This window comes from Cololabis saira, chromosome 1 (genome assembly GCF_033807715.1).
Source record: "Cololabis saira isolate AMF1-May2022 chromosome 1, fColSai1.1, whole genome shotgun sequence".
Classification (NCBI taxonomy): Eukaryota; Metazoa; Chordata; class Actinopteri; order Beloniformes; family Belonidae; genus Cololabis; species Cololabis saira.
This window is the reverse complement of record NC_084587.1, coordinates 51,421,936-51,442,708: the sequence shown is the minus strand read 5'-3', so window position 1 is coordinate 51,442,708 and position 20,773 is coordinate 51,421,936.

Below are 20,773 nucleotides of genomic sequence, written 5' to 3'. Positions count from 1 at the left end.
TTGTAAAGGTGGTCATATTTATGGACTTCCTCAATGAGTCTCTCCTCGTCTTGGTCCATGTTGATAATGTTCTGTCCGTGTACAACAACAAGATGTTTAAAAATGGCAGGAATGGCCCAGTCTGGAACCAGAAATGTGTTGCTACCAAGCAAACCAATCACAGCCCTCTCAGTCTGCGTTGGGTCGTAGTTCCATGTTTTGGGAGGTGCACGTCAGGCTACGGCATTGAAACGGAGAGACTTCAGCGTACGCTACGGCGTAGGCTCTGCGTTGATTTAACGCAGAGCCATAAAGGCTTAATGCGGTTAAAACAGGGAGGTCAGGCCACCATGCTGCTATGCCAGTAACCACATTTGACAGTGCCCCCCCCCCCCCCCATGTGCAAGTCATCTTGGGATGTGTTTATCTGTTGAGTGTAGCGATGTCTAAGATGTTATTAAAAACTGAGGAGTAGACAGTCCTGGGGTATGTAAGACAGTGTCCCCCGTACCTAAGTGGATGTGTGGGTGAGTCAAGTAGAAGAGCAGGGCCAGCAAAATGAAAAACGAAAACTGTTAACGTTGGAACTTATAATATATGATAAGATTTCATCAAATAAATAGGACTTTGAGAGATACAAATGAAAACATTATCTTTCTCCAGGAAAGTTAGAGATTATTATTCAAAAGTTAACTTATTACAACATCCTTATGCCTTGTGGCTATTTGATGGACACAAGGGGCAGTGTGGCTTGGTTTAACGATTCTTTTTCCACAGCTACTGATGATGTTTCTGTGGTTTCCCTGCACTCATGTGACACGTTTGAAGGTTCATTCCTTCTTCTGGCAACCTCCATGATCCCAGATGTAGTTGTAAAACACTTCCTTCCACCTTCACCCACCCACTGTCCATACCTGGTTATTCCTTTTCAGGGTGGCCTGCTGAAGTCTATTCCAGCTCCCTGTACTTTCTAAGCACAGTCCTTGCAAGTCCTTAAAGGGGACCTATTATGAAAAATACATTTTTTCTTGCTTTAACATATATAAAGTGGTCTCCCCTCACCCTGCCAACTCAGAGAAGGAGGAAAGCAACCAAATTCTGCAGGGTCTGTTCACCCCGCCCGGCTGAATCTTCCAGTGTCATGTGACTTCTGTGAGCCGTTCAGATTTGTGCATTTTCGTTACGTAAGCAAAATGCAAACCACGCCTCGGTCTCCTCCGCTGCTGAAACCACGCCCACAACTAACTCCGCCGGCCGGAGCTCCGTCATTGTTTACAAGCAGTGGCTGTTTGAACAACGAGCGATAGTAAAAATGAGGTTTTGCATCGACATTTACCCTCATAAAAGGATCAGTGCCCACAGTACGGACCCGGCAACTGCACACGAGTCAGCGTTAAGTGAGGTTAATTTTTTATGGTATTTATATTTGTTTACAAGTATGATCTTTGCATGGGCTAAGTATTTAGCTCAGCTCCGGTGTTACTCCGTATTACGGAGCTCTGTTAGTACCGTAATACATTTATTTCTGTTTATGGTTTCAGATCTTCCAAGCGCCTGAATCTGTTCAACGACACCTTCAGAAGACGCACGGTCCTTCCTTGAGCCAGCAATAGTGCATAAATGTTATTTATATACAACTTATGTTTTATTTTTTTTAACAATAAAGTTGCCATTTGTGAAAATTCAGTGTTGTGATTTATTTACAGTTAACATGATTCATTTGTCTTGTAACATAAGAAATGAAATGATGAGGAATCGGAGTAAATAACTGTGGTGTACCTGTTTAGAATTCAATTAAATCTTCCTGTGTGAAGATCAGGTGACCGATTCCCTCTTCAGGGAACTAAAGACTGATTTATGGTTCCGCGTTACACCAACGCAGAGCCTACGGCGTAGGGTACGTGTCGATTTAACGCAGAACCGTAAACCAGGCTTTAAGATCCGTTTAAACCGTGTAACTGCATGCGAGCGTGCGACTATCGCGTGGAGCTGCGTGACATCGGACGCTCTCTGTCCACACTGAAACCGTTAAACTCGTGGCCAGTTAGGACAGTCAATACAAAAAAATAAAGCAATGGAATTTATTTTGTCATTGAAGTTCGATCGCATCGCATGGGACAGCTTTGTGTACGGAGCTGCTGCTCTTCAGCCCAGAGCGAAGCTTTGTGTCCTCCCCTGCTACGCGTCATTCAGGCAGCCAATCAGCACAGAGCCTCATTATCATAGCCCCGCCCCCTCAGAATCCCTCACAGAGAAGGAGGTTAGAGATTGGGAAGATAAAGACATGGCCCAGAGGCTGAATTTCTGATTTATGTAGAATAAACAAGCTTTAGATTGTTTTTAAGACATTCAAGGCCTGTTTAAAATATACATTAAATGCAATAATAGGTCCCCTTTAAGGGCTGCTGTTCTGCATTATCTGACTTGCAGAGCCCCGTATTACATGATTTTAAGCCTGATTGGAAAATGATAGCGCTCGCAGACTGGTTGTAGGCAAATCAGTGAGCTGTAGCAGTTTCCAGTTGGTACTCAACTGTTATGCGTAAGCAATCCAATTACATATCGATGATACTTGGTTAAATGTTACTGGCCACGGTTACGTGATGTTTTTTAATTCGGAATTAATTATTCCGCCTAACATTACGTCAACCGGAAATTATGTCTACCGGGAAAAAAAAAAAAAACGTAGCCACTTAGCCGCTACAACTTTGAAAAGCTCACAATTTTTGTTTCCTGCTGTCTGTTCTTTTAATGATTTCCAGGTCCTCCAAGCTATTTATTAAATAAATGGTCTCTGCTCTTGACCAGCGTTTACTGCGTGCTGCCATCTTGAAACTTTGTTTGGAAAACCAGCCCAGCGTGGAATATAAGCGTCATGGAGACAGACGGACGAGGGAACGAGCAGAAAGAAAGACCGGAATTAATTTAAAGAGGAATGAGTGTAAACATGATCTGGAATTATTCTATTTGGATTTAAAATCGGAATAAACCAGCCACTTACTTCGGAATTACGTTTAATTCGGAATGGCCATTTTCATTCGGAATTAGGTGTTTACATGGTCATTTTTACTCATTTAAATCGGATTTAATTTTAATTCTGAATTAAAGAGGAATTAAACTTCCCATGTAAACCATTGCTGATGGGCAGTGGATATCTAGCATGCCAAATATCTTGCAGAACACTCTATTCAAGCCATGGCAAATGAGAAACCAAAGCATAGTGTTAGGTCACCATGTGGAAGGGAAACCTGCAAAACAAGAGTTTACAGTGCTGTAAAGCAAGTGCTGTAAACATTCAGCCCTTGCACATGTTACCAAAATGCAAGCAAGCAGCTATTTTTTCATTTTAAAAGATTATTTACTCACTCTTAAGTCTAAGTCTCTCTGTTGCTCACACAACCCCCGCTACACCCTGATAATTCATTCCTTTACCTTTTCTTTTTCTATTTGTATTTTAAACAAATCATTGCATAAATATTAGTGTACCACTAATCTCTTCGATCTGAAATTATTAAATAATAATTGTTTGTTTTGGACGTCCTGTTCCTCTTCATAACACATTCTATTTTTTCAGATACCTCTCCAAAATGACTTGCCCACAATAAATTGAGTATATCTTCACAAGTACAAGAGTTGTATGTATAATCTTGATCTGGAAAAAAAGCTAAAATGTGAAATTACAACAGAAGTGTCAGAAACAGCATGTTTCAATGTGTTAATATTTCCAGATTTTATTCACCAAAAATGCAGTAGAAAACTTCCATTTTTATCTCTGCCCAAAGAAAACAAAAAATAACAAAAAATAAAAACATTAAAAAAATCACATAGTAGAAATAAAAAGCATGGTTTAAGTTTAATCAAAAAAGCAATAAAAAATAGAACAAAACAAAAAAAATTTAATTGATGTTAATTATCAAAACCTCTATCAATCAATAATAGTGGAGATAATTAAGAGAAACCGCTGAAATTCATCTCATAAACACCAATGAGGATCCAGAAGGAAATAAGCCCAAAGATGCTATTATATATCGTAACGGCTGTATTGTCTTCATGTGTTGTGGAGCAGAAGCTTCTTATAAATGATCAGAACGTGTGGCTTTAAAAACGGACATTTATTATCCTAGAACAAGTTGTTTACAAAGAAAAACGGGAGAAAACCGATCTTTCTCCGTCAAATCAGCTGTTCGCTGTCAGCTGTCAGTTAGAGTCTAAAGCATACGGTTGACACACGTTAGACTACTTCCTGTAGACTTCAAAATAAAAGCGAAACCGGAAATAGCGTATTTTCAGTACAATCCATTTAAACGTTTATGTTCATGTTCACTTTACTGTAAATAGCTGTAAATAAACTGTAAATACTAAATGTAAATAAACTGTAAATAATGTAAATAGTGCATCTTAAACATTTTAACTTCTAACATTTTAACATTTAACAGCTCTAAGTAAACAGGAATTATCTGTTTAAATCCCTAAAATTAAAACAATTCACAACATTCTCCCGCCCGATGAACAACTGTTCATCACTACTCAGTCCCCTTTAACTTATTTCTAAAGGATATATTAACTGAACAGGTCTCTTCAGCAAACTGCCTGTTGTTGTACGAACAGTGCAGGAACGAATGAGTCCATCTCTCCCTGGAAACAGCTCTATGATCCTGCCCATTTTCCAGATCTGCCTGGGTATGTTGTCCTCTCCAATAAGAACGACCTCTCCCACTTTCAACACAGTGGGTACAGGTAACTCACACCTGTGAGCTGATTTTAAGTCCATCAGATAGTCCTTTTTCCAGCTGTTCCAGAAGCTGGTTAACAGTCTCTGCCGGTACCTCCATCTCCGGCCGATGTCCTCTCTGCCCACGTTGGTTGCCTGAGATGGTGGAAGCATAGTCTTTGGTGGTAAGGAGGTTAGTCTTTTCCCAACCAGGAAATGAGAGGGTGTAAGTGGCTGGGGCTCTGAAGCATCACTGTCCACATAAGAAAGAGGCCTGGAGTTTAACACAGCCTCTATTTCAGCAAGCATAGTTGTCAACTCCTCGAAGCTTAGTGATGCCCTCCCCATGATCCTCTTCAGACATGTTTTTACAGATCTCACAAGTCTTTCCCAGAAGCCGCCCCACCAAGCAGCTCGCTCTGCAATAAACTTCCAGGTGATCCCTTTGTCAGCGAAAAACTCTGTAAGCTCTGACCCTCTGATAGACTTCCATAGTTCTTTTAGGTCTTGGTCTGCTCTCTTGAATGTTTTAGCATTGTCAGAGTAAATAACTTTACACAGTCCTCGTCTTGCAATAAATCTCTTTAAGGCTAAGAGAAACTTTTCAGTAGTCTGATCTGAGACTAGCTCTAAATGCACGGCTCTAGTGACAGCGCATGTGAATAGTGCAATATATGCCTTTGACTGGCCCCTAGACTTGACATATAATGGTCCTGCAAAATCTACCCCAGTAACTTCAAAGGGTGGTGACTCAGTAACTCTGTCTCTAGGTAGCGGAGCTGTGATTTGCTGTGCTGATTTCACCTTAAGTCTCTTACAAATGTAACAATGTGAGACTGTTTTCTTCACCAGCTGTCTCCCCTTCAAAACCCAGTATTTTTCCCGCATCTGCACTAGAGTATCTCTGACCCCAGAGTGCATCACTCTCTCATGACAGTACTGAGCTAGTAACTCAGAGTATCTGTGTTTTGTAGGCAGCACCCATGGGTGTTGCTCCCTGAAACTGAGATCTGAGTGCTGTAGTCTACCTCCTACACTAATAAGGTTATTTTCATCCAAGAATGGTTTCAAGTCTCTGATTTTCGAATCTTTCTTAAGCTCTTGTCCGGATTTCAGCTGACTGATTTCTTGGTTAAAGCTATGCTCTTGTGTCACTTTAACCCAGTACACTTCTGCAGCAGTGAGCTCTTCTGCAGTTAGCTCTCCCTGAGTTTTTTGACTAGAACGAACATTAGTTATGAACCTTTTCACCCATGCAGTTGTTCTCAGCACTGTTTTTAACCTGCTGTACTTGTCTAGATCTAACAGTGGCTCAGCTTGTTCTGTGCTGGTAAACTGTACTACAGTCTGATATTTAGACCTAAGCTCAGCGTTTACCTCATTTGCGACACAGTCCTCATCAGTGCTTTCTGTAACATCAGTTGGTGAGAGCGAAGCGGGTCCGCTCCACCACAGCTGGCTCTGGATGAGGGTTTCTACGCTCTGGCCTCTGGTTGGTAGATCAGCAGGATTGGTTTTACCGCTGCAGTGTGCCCACGACTCTGGATTTGTGAGAGCTTGTATTTCAGTCACTCTGTTAGCCACAAATGGCTTCCACCTTTGTGCTGTGCTGCGTATCCAGTGAAAGACAATCATTGAATCTGTCCACATGTTAAGCTGATTTACTTGCAGGTTCAGCGGCTGGAGAAGATTGTTCCCTAACCTCGCTCCGATCAATGCACCCATCAGCTCCAAGCGTGGTAATGTCATTTTCTTTAATGGAGCCACCTTTGACTTGGATGCTACAAAGCTTGTCACAACTTCTCCTTCTTTGTTCTGTCCTTGCAGATAGGCAACAGCACTGTATGCTTTTTCGCTAGCATCACAATAGACATGTAGCTTGATATTCTTTGAATTTGGTTGAATCTCAATTCGGTACCACCTTGGAATGGCCACCAGGTGGAGCTTTGGCAGCTCTGCACACCACTGATTCCAATTTTCAGCCAGGTCTGGAGGAAGCTGCTCATCCCAACTGACTCCTCTCTCCCACAGTTCTTGAAACAGACACTTTGCACGTATGGTGAATGGAGTCAGGAAGCCAATAGGATCAAAGATACGAGCTGATGTCTGCAGCACATTTCTCTTTGTGTTTCTTTTGCTCTTCAAAATGTCCAACAGTCCTTTCATATCAAACACGAAGTCATCCTTCTCTGGTCTCCACACTAACCCCAACACTTTCAGCACATTTCCAACATCGTCTGTCTCGCTTGCATGCTCCACTCCATTTTCTTTCCACTTGGCTCTCAGGTCCGGTGAATTTGTCACCCATTTACACAGGTTCATGCCCGCATGGGACAGGATCTCTTTTGCTGTCTTGGTGACTGAAAAGGCATCATCCACATCACCTGAGCTGGAGATAAAATCATCAACGTAGAGCGACTCTCTCAGCGCCTCCACTGTCCTCGGCTGCTCCGTTTCATACTGCTTGATGTGTTTTCTTATTGTCGCAGCTAACAGGAAGGGGCTGGGTGAGACTCCAAATACCACCCTACTCATTCTCATGATGCGCAGCTCATTTTCACAGTCTTTGGCTGGAGGTCCATGTAGCCACAGGAACCTAACAGCATCTTTATCCTTTTCTGCCAGAGCTATCTGCAGGAAAGCCTTGGTAATATCTGCAGTAAAGGCTATCTGGTGGAGTCTGAATTTGATTAGCACATCTAGCAGATTTGGGTTCAGGTTTGGCCCGGTCAGTAAACAGTCATTTAGGGATGGGCAGCCCTCCTCGTGTGATGATGCATCAAAAACTACTCTCAGTTTAGTAGTTACCTTATCCTCTCGAAGAACAGCATGATGCGGCATGTAGTATTCCACTTTGTCAGGTGTCTCTGCCGCTGAAGTGCCCTCTGGTACGTCCTCACAGATGCCTTGCTGCAGGTAATCCTGTATGACATCATTGTACCTCATGTACAGAGTTGCATCCGTCTTGAATTTCCTCTTGAGGCTTTCAAACCGTCTTTTTGCGACTCTGAAGTTGTCTGGAAGATGCGATCTGTCAGGTCGCCACGGTAGCTCAACTTGATAGCAGCCATCTTTGTGTGTGGTAGTCTGTTCAAAGCTCTGAAGAGCCTCGGTTTCGTCTGGGCTCTGAATTTGCTCATTAACAATGCCCAGTGACTCCACCTCCCAGAAGGCATGTAGCTGTTTTGCGATCTGGGTGTCCTCACTTAAGCTGATGTGCATGCAGGTGGCGTTGGTGACACTGGATGTTGAGACTGGCCCTTGCAAAACCCAGCCAAAGATGCTTTCTATGGCTACTAGTGTCTCTGTGATTCTATGGACCTTGCCGGACACTGTCTTCCAGTAATAGTCTGCTCCAATTAATACTGACAGTTCTGGATCATCAGCACTTTCTAGTGGAAAATCAGCAAGCTGCAGACCATTTCTCTTTAACTCCTCTTGCATGGGTAAGCCTGGGATCTTTATTACAGCACTGCACACTTGAGGGGTTTCCACAGCTTCGATTTCAACTTTTTGCTGCGTGTTCCACACATTTTCCAGTGAAACTCGCACAATATTGCGCTGTGCCTTTACAGGAGTTGTAGATCCAAATACATGTAGCTGCAGTGTCTCTTGTCTCACCACTGGCAGTCTTAGTGCTTTCACTACACCTTCATGAATGAAGCTTCTCTGGCTGCCTCCATCTAACAGACAGCGCACGATTTTTCTCCCTGCTGGGCCTTCTGTCCATGCCTTAACTGTCTGGAGCAGTACTGTGTTCTGAACATTAGCTTTCAGTTTTACTGTGCTGGACACAGAGGATACCACAGCGTCTGTACTGCCACTATCAGCATCTGCTTTAGCTTCACCTTGTTCACAAACTGACTGGTGATGTCTGCGACTACACAGTGCACATGAAATCCCCTTAGCTTTGCAGAATTTAGCTATGTGTTTTGGGCCTAGGCACACGTAGCATCTTCCCAGTTTTCTCAGTTTCTCCTTACGAGCGGCTACAGAGTTGTCTGGACAATGTTCTGGTTTGTGGTTAGCACTGTCACAATATACACATGTCTGAGGACCAGTACTCATTGTGTGCAATGCAGCTGCTGAGGGAATACTCCATTTTTTAGGTCTGGTTTCACTGAAAGATGCTGGCTTGCTGAATGACCTATTATTTGGCGGAATGTCCCTTTGATCGTTACCTGGTCTGGTAAGCTGAAGTGCTCTCTCTCTGCTTTGGACTTCATTTTGCAGGAACTGGATGAGCTCAAGCACTTTCCATTCACCGCTGGGGTCTGAATTGCGCGTGTAGGCTAATGCAATGTCGTCTGGTATGAGCTGCAGTAGTACTGGGCATAGCAGGCAGCCATATGTGTCACTGTAAACCCCTAAGGATTCCAGACTGCGGATCTGTATTTCACATTCATCGTACAGGTGCCTGAGTGCTACAATATCTGAAGACCTTTTCACAGGTGTCAGATTCAGCAGTTTGGACATGTGTGCACTGACTACAATGTCTTTTCTCCCAAAGCGGGTTTGAAGCATCTTTATTGCTGCATCATAGTTGCCATCTGTCATAGTTAGTCCTGCAATAGCTCTTGCTGCTGCTCCAGTCAAATAGGATTTCAGGTAAGTGAATTTCTCCTTCTTACACAGAGTGTCGTTGTTATGAATAGCCGTTTCATATTGTGACCAGAACTCTTGCCACTGGCTAACTTCTCCACCATATTTCTCTATCACGAGCTTTGGTAGCTTAACAGTCTGTTGATTTAGTGATCTGACTGAGCTTAAACTTGCATTGCTCACCCGCAGACTCACAGTCTCTCGTTCTTTCTGAATAAGCCTGGTGGCACGAGATTTCCATGTGAGAATGCGTTCCTGATAGTCCTGAGCGGCTGCAACTTCTGCTTCCAGGTCATCTAAAGGCATTTCATCCTCAATGCCTTTATCCAAGTCTGTTAAACTCTCTTCTTTTGTTGATAATAATGAAAGCATTTCACAAAGCTTCTCACAGTCTGGTGGATCCTTGCTAACCTCCTCTTCAAGGCGAGTTAACAACTTTGTTGTCGAGGAGCGGATTGTCCTCCGCTTCAGCTTCATCCGTTGACAGCGTTCGGTCATTTCTGCCGTTAGCATTAGCTACAGTTAGCTTCACACTCCAACTTCGTCTAAAGTCTCTGAATTATCTTGACTTTCCCGGGTTTCGGCACCAAAATGTTGTGGAGCAGAAGCTTCTTATAAATGATCAGAACGTGTGGCTTTAAAAACGGACATTTATTATCCTAGAACAAGTTGTTTACAAAGAAAAACGGGAGAAAACCGATCTTTCTCCGTCAAATCAGCTGTTCGCTGTCAGCTGTCAGTTAGAGTCTAAAGCATACGGTTGACACACGTTAGACTACTTCCTGTAGACTTCAAAATAAAAGCGAAACCGGAAATAGCGTATTTTCAGTACAATCCATTTAAACGTTTATGTTCATGTTCACTTTACTGTAAATAGCTGTAAATAAACTGTAAATACTAAATGTAAATAAACTGTAAATAATGTAAATAGTGCATCTTAAACATTTTAACTTCTAACATTTTAACATTTAACAGCTCTAAGTAAACAGGAATTATCTGTTTAAATCCCTAAAATTAAAACAATTCACAACATCATGTAAACAACAAGTACTGCCATTGTTTATTTGAAACTAACAAAGAGTCAGTAAGTGGACATTAACATTGTTTTTTTGAGCTAGAACATAACTTTTGATCACAAAACCAGGTTAGACATATTGTACCTTATTGTTTTGTGAAGGATTTTTCTTGTTGCTACTGCTTGGCTGCTGGCCTGCCGGGTTTTTGTCACACAGTGACAAGACAGACAGAATTATAATCACCAGTTTGTGTGGTTTGCTTGAAGTGGTGAAACTTGCAGACGTTCTAAAGTGGATATGTGCTGTCTTTGTGTTTTTGCTACATGACTCTATACTTGCTTGAGGTTTGAGTTGTCTTTTGTTTGGCTGGTAATGCTTGGTAGAGGCTTTTCGCTGAGTTTTTCCTTGTAATTTTGGTATAGTACATTTAGCTCTGGTGTTCCCTGGGGTGCGCGTGGACAGAGGTGTCAAGTAACGAAGTACAAATACTTTGTTACCTTACTTAAGTAGAAATTTTGGTTATCTATACTTCACTGGAGTAATTATTTTTCAGACGACTTTTTACTTTTACTCCTTACATTTTCACACAATTATCTGTACTTTTTACTCCTTACATTTTAAAAACAGCCTCGTTACTCTATTTCATTTCGGCCTTTAAAAACAAAACTATCCAGTTAAATTGCTCCATCCGGATAGAGTGAATTTGGTTGTGGTTGTTTCAGATGTTCTTGTCCAGTTTTGTTCTTACATCCGTTCCCTCAGATTCCTGCAACTAAACTTGGATGTACATTCCAATAAAGGTTAGGATAAATGAAGTTTGACTTTTTGCACCATTACAATACTTATAGGCAACTAGTCATCATATCTCCTGCTCTCTGAAACACATGTTAATGCTCAATAGTACACATATATGGTTCTTTAATATATTTGCATTATACTAAGATGCATTCATTTTCAATGGCTTTTGTCCTTAATGGCTTTTTTCCCCCTTACATTACTTTTACTTTTATACTTTAAGTAGTTTTGAAACCAGTACTTTTTTACTTTTACTCGAGTAAAAACTTGAGTTGATACTTCAACTTCTACAGGAGTATTTTTAAACTCTAGTATCTATACTTCTACCTGAGTAATGAATGTGAATACTTTTGACACCTCTGCGCGTGGATCATCGGTACCACACACATCTCCAACTGCCCCCTCTACAGGCGGCTCTTGTCATCAAGAGCTTTAATGACTAATTGGGTGACTGATTCACTGTCAGATTGTTTAGTGTGTGATCCTCTGTATCCAATAAGTCATGTAAACACTTAATGACTTCCAGACTCCCAGTTCCAACATAGTCAAGTAATCCAGTGTGAGGTGTGCAGCAGTCTAAATGATCATTGATGTAATCTACAGGGATTCAGTGGAATAGCAAGAAGCTTTTCCCATTCCCCCTCCACCCAACCATTAAAAAGGGTAGCTTTTCCGTTAAGACGCTGGAGCTGACTTGACACTGACCCCATCATTGTCTCCAACGATGACCAAAAACTGCCCTGAATAGTCTGCAGTTGCTGCCTTCTATTGGAAAGAAAGCTTTGTCACAGGCAGGTCAACAAAAAAGACAAAGGGTGGAAACAATGACAGTAGATCATCGGATTATGGATCATTGAAACCAAGTGAGTACACAGTATATAGCCTAATGGGGGGTTAATGACTGACAACCAAAAAGTGACAACAAATAAGTGAGTATTGGGGGAAAAGGACTAAAAGTAAATGGCAGAAGCACGTGCGAACACAGATGAAAAAAAATAAAATAAAGCAATACGTTAGAGTCCATGAAAATTATCACTGTTCAATTACAAATGACATATAGCTATACATACACACACACACACACACACCTAGCCACACATACATATACACGTGTACACGCACACATACAGCCACTTAAGTCATATTCATATACACACACACACACACACATATACACACCTAGCCACACATACACAGCCACACAAACATATACGTACACACACACACAAATACATACACACATACACACACACACAAATAGCCACACAGACATGTACACACACACACGCACGTATACATATACATACACGCACACACACACACATAGATATACACACTGGCTTGTTCACCTGCATGCTTGCTCTGTAGTTTTTGGGGTTAGTTAGCGGTAGCGGTAGCTTAGCTCAGACCGTATTCGGATCTCGAGATTTGGGACGATTGCTGCTCGTGTTTTGGTCGGATCCGTGTCGGTTTTGTGTTTCGTTTGTGGTTTTTGTTGCAGATTTCCAGTGCTTGACGTGTGCCTCAATGTGTTCCTGCTTCCTGGATTGGCATTGGATGTAACCCCCCCCCCCATCCCCACCAACCCCCCCCAAAAAAATCACTGGGTTTGTATGTGTATATGTATGTACCTGTATGTGTATGTGTATGTATGCATACATGTATATATACTAAATATATATGTATATATACTAATACAGTATATATACTAAATACAGTAATAATGCACATATGTACGCCTCTGGTTTCTACCGGCATGGTATCAACCATTAATATGTGTGCAGACAAGGTAAAAAAAAAAAGAAGAAAACTCAAATATCCTATCTCAAAAAATTTGAATATTCTGGGAATCTTAATCTTAAACTGTAAGCCATAATCAGCAATATTAAAATAATAAAATGCTTGCAATATTTCAGTTGATTTGTAATGAATCCAGAATGTATGACATTTTTGTTTTTTTAATTGCATTACAGAAGATAAAGAACTTTATCACAATATTCTAATTTTCTGAGACAGTCCTATAAGTGTATTTTGCAGCCTTAACATAATTAAACTTCATGCTTGCATGATTTTTTTTTTTTTAAGATTTACTCCATTACTCCAGCATACATTTCTCCTCATTTGTGTAGGGAAAATACCAAAGGAGTGAGTGGGAGTGGCAGAGCCTGTAGAGGAATTCTCTGAAGAAGGCATATGACTTATATTTGTTTAAGTGTTAAATGGGGGCGGGGGGACGACATTCTCTGTGTGCGTATGTGTGTGTGTGTGTCAGCCTGCTCTTTGTAATCCATCTATGTGGATGGGAGCTGTTGTAGTAATTTAGATCAGTTTGTGTCTCCTGATAATGATACATAATTAGACTGGAGGTCAGTTGGTCAGACTCCCGATCTTTCTCTCTCTCACTCACACACACTCACTACTCACACATGTGGACATGATACGCTGTCAAGTTTATTTATACTGAGTAGAAATAGACCACAGAAGAGGGTGCATAGTAAAAAGGTTGGTGTGTGTGCATTAGTGTCAAACAGCTTGATGACGTGCAGGGACATTCCAGAGATGCGGAAGTTCGGCTCCCAGAAGTTTTTTTTCCTAGCAAGTTGATGCTTAAACTCAGTTATACAATATTATAACTGAATATAAAATATTGCAACTATCAAATTTAGAGCTGCTATTATCAAGTGATGCGTTGGAATGAATTATTTAAGTGTCCTTTTTTCCCCCTCTCTCCTCCGGTCAAAACTGAAACATTCCAATTTCCCTTGGAATTTCCACGTCACTGTTAGACCCCATCCCAACTCAACTACTTAAACATTCTTTTTTGTCTCATTGGTATGACAATACTGGACCTTCCATTTGTATCTAAAATTCTGGAAAAGGTAGTTGCAAGTCAGTAATGTGACCATTTGTATAGAAATGACCTAATTGAAGTTTTTCAGTCAGTGTTCATAATGCATCATAGCAGAGAGACAGCACTGGTCATGAATGACCTTCTTATGGCCTCAGATAAGGGATTAGTGTCCATACTGGTTCTACTGGACCTCAGATAAGGATAAGCTATTAGCAACAGTTTAGCCAAGGATTAAACTGGACTTCAGAGAAATCTGAGTATACATGTGCGAGAAGACAATCGATTATTGATTGAGGTGTCTTCAACTCTGCGACGATAGGTGCCGCCACACACAATCTCTCATTGGCATTCTTCCGGTAAACAGTGCGAAGGATGACAACAACATGCTGTTGTGATGCCATGACTGTTATTGTTCCCGCTCCCGCGGTTCGTAATTTCCGGAAGGAGGAGTCCCAGGGCATACAGTAGCTCACTTAAGCGTGGGTACAGCAGGATACATGGCGAAAAAGCGTGATCTCAAGAGCTTCAATTTGGTCCGACTACAGTCCGGCTAAGGTTTATACATGGCTTTTAAAACTTTGATATCGGTCGGATTAAGGCAACAATTCGAATTTCTGTTAATGTACTGACCGTAGATCACAGCATTTTATTGCACAGGTTTTAATATATGTTGTTGGGATTAAAGGGACAGCTCTACGTTGGTTTAAATCATATCTATCTGACAGGTTCCAGTTTGTTCATGTACATGAGGTTTGTTCAGAACAGTCAAGGGTCTGTTATGGTGTTCCGCAGGGTTCAGTGCTAGGGCCAATCTTGTTCAGTTTACACATGCAGCCATTGGGAAGTATAATCCAGAATCACGGCATACATTGTTATGCTAATGATACACAGCTGTATCTGTCTATTAAACCAGATGAAACAGAACCGTTAGGCAAGGCAAGGCAAGTTTATTTGTATAGCACAATTCCACACAAGGTATTTCAAAGTGCTTTACATCAACATTAAAAGCTGCAAGACACAATTAAACAGTAAATAACAAATAAAATGAAATAAAATGAAAAGAAAAGAGGTAAAATAATAAAAAGCACAAGGTCTTAAAAAGTAAGGGCTGTAGAATACAGCAGGTAAGTGTTTAATTTAGGAGTACACTTCAGTAAACAGTAATGTTTTTAGGCCTGATTTAAAGGATCTACAGTTGGAGCAGACCTCAGGTCTACAGGAAGTTTGTTCCACCGGTGAGGAGCAGAATAACTGAACGCTGCCTCACCTTGCTTGGTTCTGGTTCTTGGGAACCACAACAAACCAGATCCAGATGAACCTCAGGGGTCTGGGAGCTTCATAGGAACTAACAGATCAACCATGTGTTTTGGTCCAAGACCATTCAGGTCTTTGTACACCAGCAGTAAGATTTTAATAATATGTAATATGGTCCAGTTTCCTGGTGTAATATGGTCCAGTTTCCTGGTGTAATATTGTCCAGTTTCCTGGTGTAATATGGTCCAGTTTCCTGGTGTAATATGGTCCAGTTTCCTGGTGTAATATGGTCCAGTTTCCTGGTGTAATATTTTCCAGTTTCCTGGTGTAATATGGTCCAGTTTCCTGGTGTAATATGGTCCAGTTTCCTGGTGTTTGTAAGGACTCTGGCAGCAGCGTTCTGGATCAGCTGCAGCTGCCTGATTGATTTCTTGTTAAGGCCTGTAAAGATGCCATTGCAATAATCCAACCTACTGAAAATGAATGCATGAATAAGTTTTTCCATATCTTGTTTGACAGAATCCCCTTAATTCTAGCAATGTTTTGGTGGTAGTAGGCAGATTTAGTGATAAACTTTAGATGGCTGTTGAAGTTCAGGTCTGAGTCAATAATTACACCAAGATTTCTGGCTTGATTTGTAGCTGTCAATGACATGGAGCCAAGGTGAGCGCTGATCTTTTCCCTTTCATTTTTAGGGCCAAAAATGATCACCTCTGTCTTTTCTGCATTTAGCTGTAGAAAATTCTGGATTTGCCTGCATCATTATTCAGATGAATATCATTTAAGACTTTGATGAGTACAGTCTCAGTGCTGTGGTGTGGCCGAAATCCAGACTGAAATGCGTTAAAAAGATTGTTTTGCATCATAAAAGCATGAATTTGCTGGAAAACAACCTTTTCAATGATTTTCCCCAAAAATGGCGGATTTGATATTGGCCTATAGTTACTAAGTGTTGTAGCATCTAGATTTGATTTTTTTAGAAGAGGTTTTATTACTGCAGTTTTCAAGGCCTGGGGAAACTGGCCTGTTTGAAGAGAAGTATTTATTATCTGCAATACATCCGGAGCTATGCAGTTAAAAAGTGTTTTAAAAAAGTTTGAAGGCAGAATATTAAGACAGCATGTTTTGGGCTTTAATTTTGAAACCATTTCCGTTAGGGTTGTATAATCTTAGAGGCTAAAATGTCCCAGATTGATTAAAGGATGAGAAGGCACAAGTGTTATCATTCCTGAGCTGGAGCTGCATATTGCTTGTCTTATCTGTAATATTTTATTTGTGAAAAAGGCAGCAAAGTCATTAGTCGTTAGCCAAACTTCAGGCATGTCTTAGGGACATCAAGGACTGGATATCCACACATTTTTTGCTTCTAAATTCCAATAAAACAGAGGTTAATATGTTCTGTCCCAAACACTTTAGGAAGGGATTAGATGGTGTTGTGATGGACTCCAGTAACCTCGGTGTCATTTTCGATCAGGATTTGTCGTTTAAACCATATATTAATCAGGTTTGTAACACAGCGTCTTTCCATCTCCGTAATATCGCAAAGATCAGGACCATCCTCTCGCAGGCGATGCTTAAAAACAAATTAATAAGTTTGTATCTTTTAGACTAGATTACTGTAATGTGTTATTAGCAGGGTGTCCATGTATTTCCCTGAATAGTCTCCAGCTAATCCAAAATGCAGCAGCGCGACAGTGCTGACAGGAATCAGCAGGAGAGACCATGTCTCTCCAGTGTTAACCTCACTGCATTGGCTCCTTGTAAAACTTCAAATCCAATTTAAAATGTTATTACTTGCATATAAAGCCCAAAACGGCCTAGCCCCACGATATTTGCAAGACCTGATAGTAGGCTACCGTATGTTCATAACAGAGCTCTCCGTTCTCAGAGTGCAGGTTTACTCGTAGTTCCTAGAGTATCCAAATGTAGATTTGGAGGACGGTCTTCTGCTATCAGGAACTGTTACTATGGAACCAACTTCCAATCTGGGTTAAGGAGGCTGACACCACCTCCACCTTTAAAACTGTGCATAACTGGCCTGAGTTTCAGGATGCCTTTCAGGCTGCTTTCTTGCCTCGTGATCACCTCACAGAGGTAGAAGAAAAGCTCAGAAACATGGTGCAGTTACTGGATCAGTGTCTGAGGGATTTTGCTACTAGTTTGTGTTATTCATGGCATTGGATTTATGTTTTAATGCAAATATTTTATTGACACTGTATATCTATTTTTCAAATCTATTATGCAAATCAATTGGCTTGTGCTGTTTAATTTAAATCTATATATAACTTCACCTTTCATGCATTAGTTTTGTGACATATAGTATGGATATCAGTAGAGAATGCAATACTTCAGTGGAACCACAGCAATCGAAAGATCCTTGTAATGCGAAAGACAAACCGAGCCTCAGTGCGTTCAGGGATCCTCGTCTCTCTCTTCCTTTCTCGGTCTCTGTACTGCCACACAAAGACAGGCATGTGCACATGCAAGTGTGGGTAGGTTTGACAGTTATGTTAGAGATATTGACAGATACCCTGTCAATGATCAACAAAGTTTAAAAAAAGACGAAACACCATCTATGTACAGGAAAAGGCTGTTAGAAAAAAAAATTTCTGAAAAAAGTTTTTTTTCAGAAAAAAAGAAGTGGAAATGTGCTCTGCTGTACATCATCAGAACCCATGAAGAAAAAAACAGAAAGAATTCCAAATAGTCTTTGGATGAGATTTTTTCTGTCTTTTGAAAAATTCAAAGTGTGTCCAGAGAAACAGATAAAGTTTATAACCTTGTGCCTCACAATGGCAGCTCATTGAAGGACCTTCTCTCATATTGTGTGTGCATATATTTGTGAAGTTCTTATTCTTAATGGTACTAATTGAATACTGTGTTGCTTGAGCAATTTTACTTTTGGTACTTTTCAACTTCTATCATGATGAGTAAACATGACAATGGGATACTTGTTTACATATGGGAGTAGTCAATTACACAACGTGAGCAATTATGTCACGCAAGAAAAAAAATCAAGTATTTCTAGTTTTAAGTGTTGCTGCCAAAGGTGGATCTACAGCTTATTGAACTTTAAGGGTTTAAAACATTTTTGTTTTCTTTTTGGTTCCATTATTTTTTGTAATCAATATGGTAAAAACAAAAAACAGCTGTATAATTGTGTTTATCTGAGGTTATGTTTGTCTAATATTAAGACTCATTTCTATCAAGTGATTCTTATTATCATATAAGAAGGGGTGCTAACACTGTCTTTTCTACTATTAAAACTCATCATAACTCATCTGTCACAACTCACAACTCTAACCCTTGAGAACTGACCACAGTTTTATAGACTGATGGGTTTCACGTCAAAACTGATTATCAGCAGCAAAAGAGAACCACAGGGATATTTTCTGTCACAGTTTCTCTGCACTCTGTCTGTTGCAGAAAAAAGTCTCTAAAACCTCTGTACAAACACATTTTAACCACTGGGTAAATGCCAAACCTGAACAAGACTGACATAATGGGGCAGCACTTTAAAATAAAGACTTAGTAATTGTGGCTTAACTTAGTGAATTATTGAATTATCTTTTGCATAGAAAAGGACAGAACTGAGCTGGGTGCTCTTTAAACAACATAAAACAACATCTTCTCATCTAGACAGCTAAAACTGTGAGGAAGATGTTGCTTACCTTTATATAATTCTACAATGTGCTATACTAGTCATCTGTTGTGGCAGCTGCTCAAGAACCAGTGATTCAAAGAAACTGAAGAAAAAGGTGAAGAAAGCTTGCTGTTTTAGGTAGAGTTATGTGCCTGTATTGGTTTTATCTGGCTTCCTCATGGTGTTCAAAAGCATGTATGTTAGGTTGAGTGTTGAAGAGTAAGTGTAAGTGGTTGATTGTCTCTAGTAGCCTTGTGAGGGGCTGGTGAAAGGTCCAGGGGGGACCCAGCCTTTTGTCCATTGAAAACTGGCTTATGCATCAGCACCCCTATGACCTTGAAATGGATAAAGTGTTGTAATGTAATGTAAAAATGTCCAAACATTTTGTCACGTCCATGCAGTGATGTTTCATTATTCATATTTATTAAAATTAGGCAGATGTCAATACAACTCATTTGTTTGTTTGCTTTAATTCAAGAACAACTGAAAAAGGAAAACAAAAGGAAAACAACAGGACTGATTTTCAAGTCACTTTACCCTTAATGAAGGCCTACTGTATGGTGATTGTGTTGCCCAAATTCAGTCTGTGGATTTTCTCTGGGTATTAGAGCTTTTCACTAGAAGCCCAAAAAAATGGATATTAGATTGACTGGTTGACAAAGCTCTCCTTACAATCGCAGCTATGTTGACTACAGTACTGGTCAAAGACCGGACAATTCCTTTTGGAATTCCTGCCAACTTTGTCACTGGAAAGGATTTCTAATGAACTGTACTGCATGTATTTATCACTTATCTTTGAAATACAGTGTCTATTTTTCTTTTGAATGTTTCTGTCACTTTCTTGGTGGTCCCAACTTTCTAGTGATGTTTCATGTTTGATGTCCAGCCATTACCACAATCACATTATCCAAAATATCCTGCTGTATAGGCCGACTGTATGGAGACTGTGTGTCTATGTGTGGTACTGTCCCATAATAGAGCCAATACAATTAGCAGTCTGACCTTGTGGCAAAGAACCCTTAACAACCTCATAGCTCTATGTCAAGCTCTAAGCCATGGTGAGCGTGAGTATGGTAGTTCACTCATTCATCTCTGTGTAGCTTTGTATGGACTGACCATCTGCCCTGGCTATTCTCCACCTCTGAACCATGTATGGATTACAGGACTGTCTCAGAAAATTAGAATATTGTGATAAAGTTCTTTATTTTCTGTAATGCAATTAAAAAAAAAATGTCATACATTCTGGATTCATTACAAATCAACTGAAATATTGCAAGCCTTTTATTATTTTAATATTGCTGATTATGGTTTACAGTTTAAGATTAAGATTCCCAGAATATTCTAATTTTTTGAGATAGGATATTTGAGTTTTCTTAAACTGTAAACCATGATCAGCAATATTAAAATAATAAAAGGCTTGCAATATTTCAGTTGATTTGTAATGAATCCAGAATGTATGACATTTTTGCATTACAGAAAATAAAGGACTTTATCACAATATTCTAATTTTCGGAGACAGTCCTGTATATTTGTTTGTATGTATGTATCAGTGGTCATTTTGTTCAGCTTTTCTTTCTCTTGTTTTATTTTGAAAGTTGTCTATCCACAGTTCTGTTTTTTTTCTTCTTTTAGTATTTGCATCACACCTGTTTGTATCTTGTTAATAAGTTTACCGTTCCGTGTTTGCCTGTGACATCTTGTCATAATCAGTTAATACTCATAATGTATGCAGTACAGTGTAAAAGTCTGAGGGTTCTCAAGGTAAAAAAATAATAAATGATATACGTATGTATAATCATCATAACTATGTTAATCCCTTTAATTAAATATTATTGATTAATATATTATTATTTATAATAGCATTATTATATTGTGCTTGTGTTGTGCTATTACTTCAGTTTATATAATGCAAAGTGAGAAAG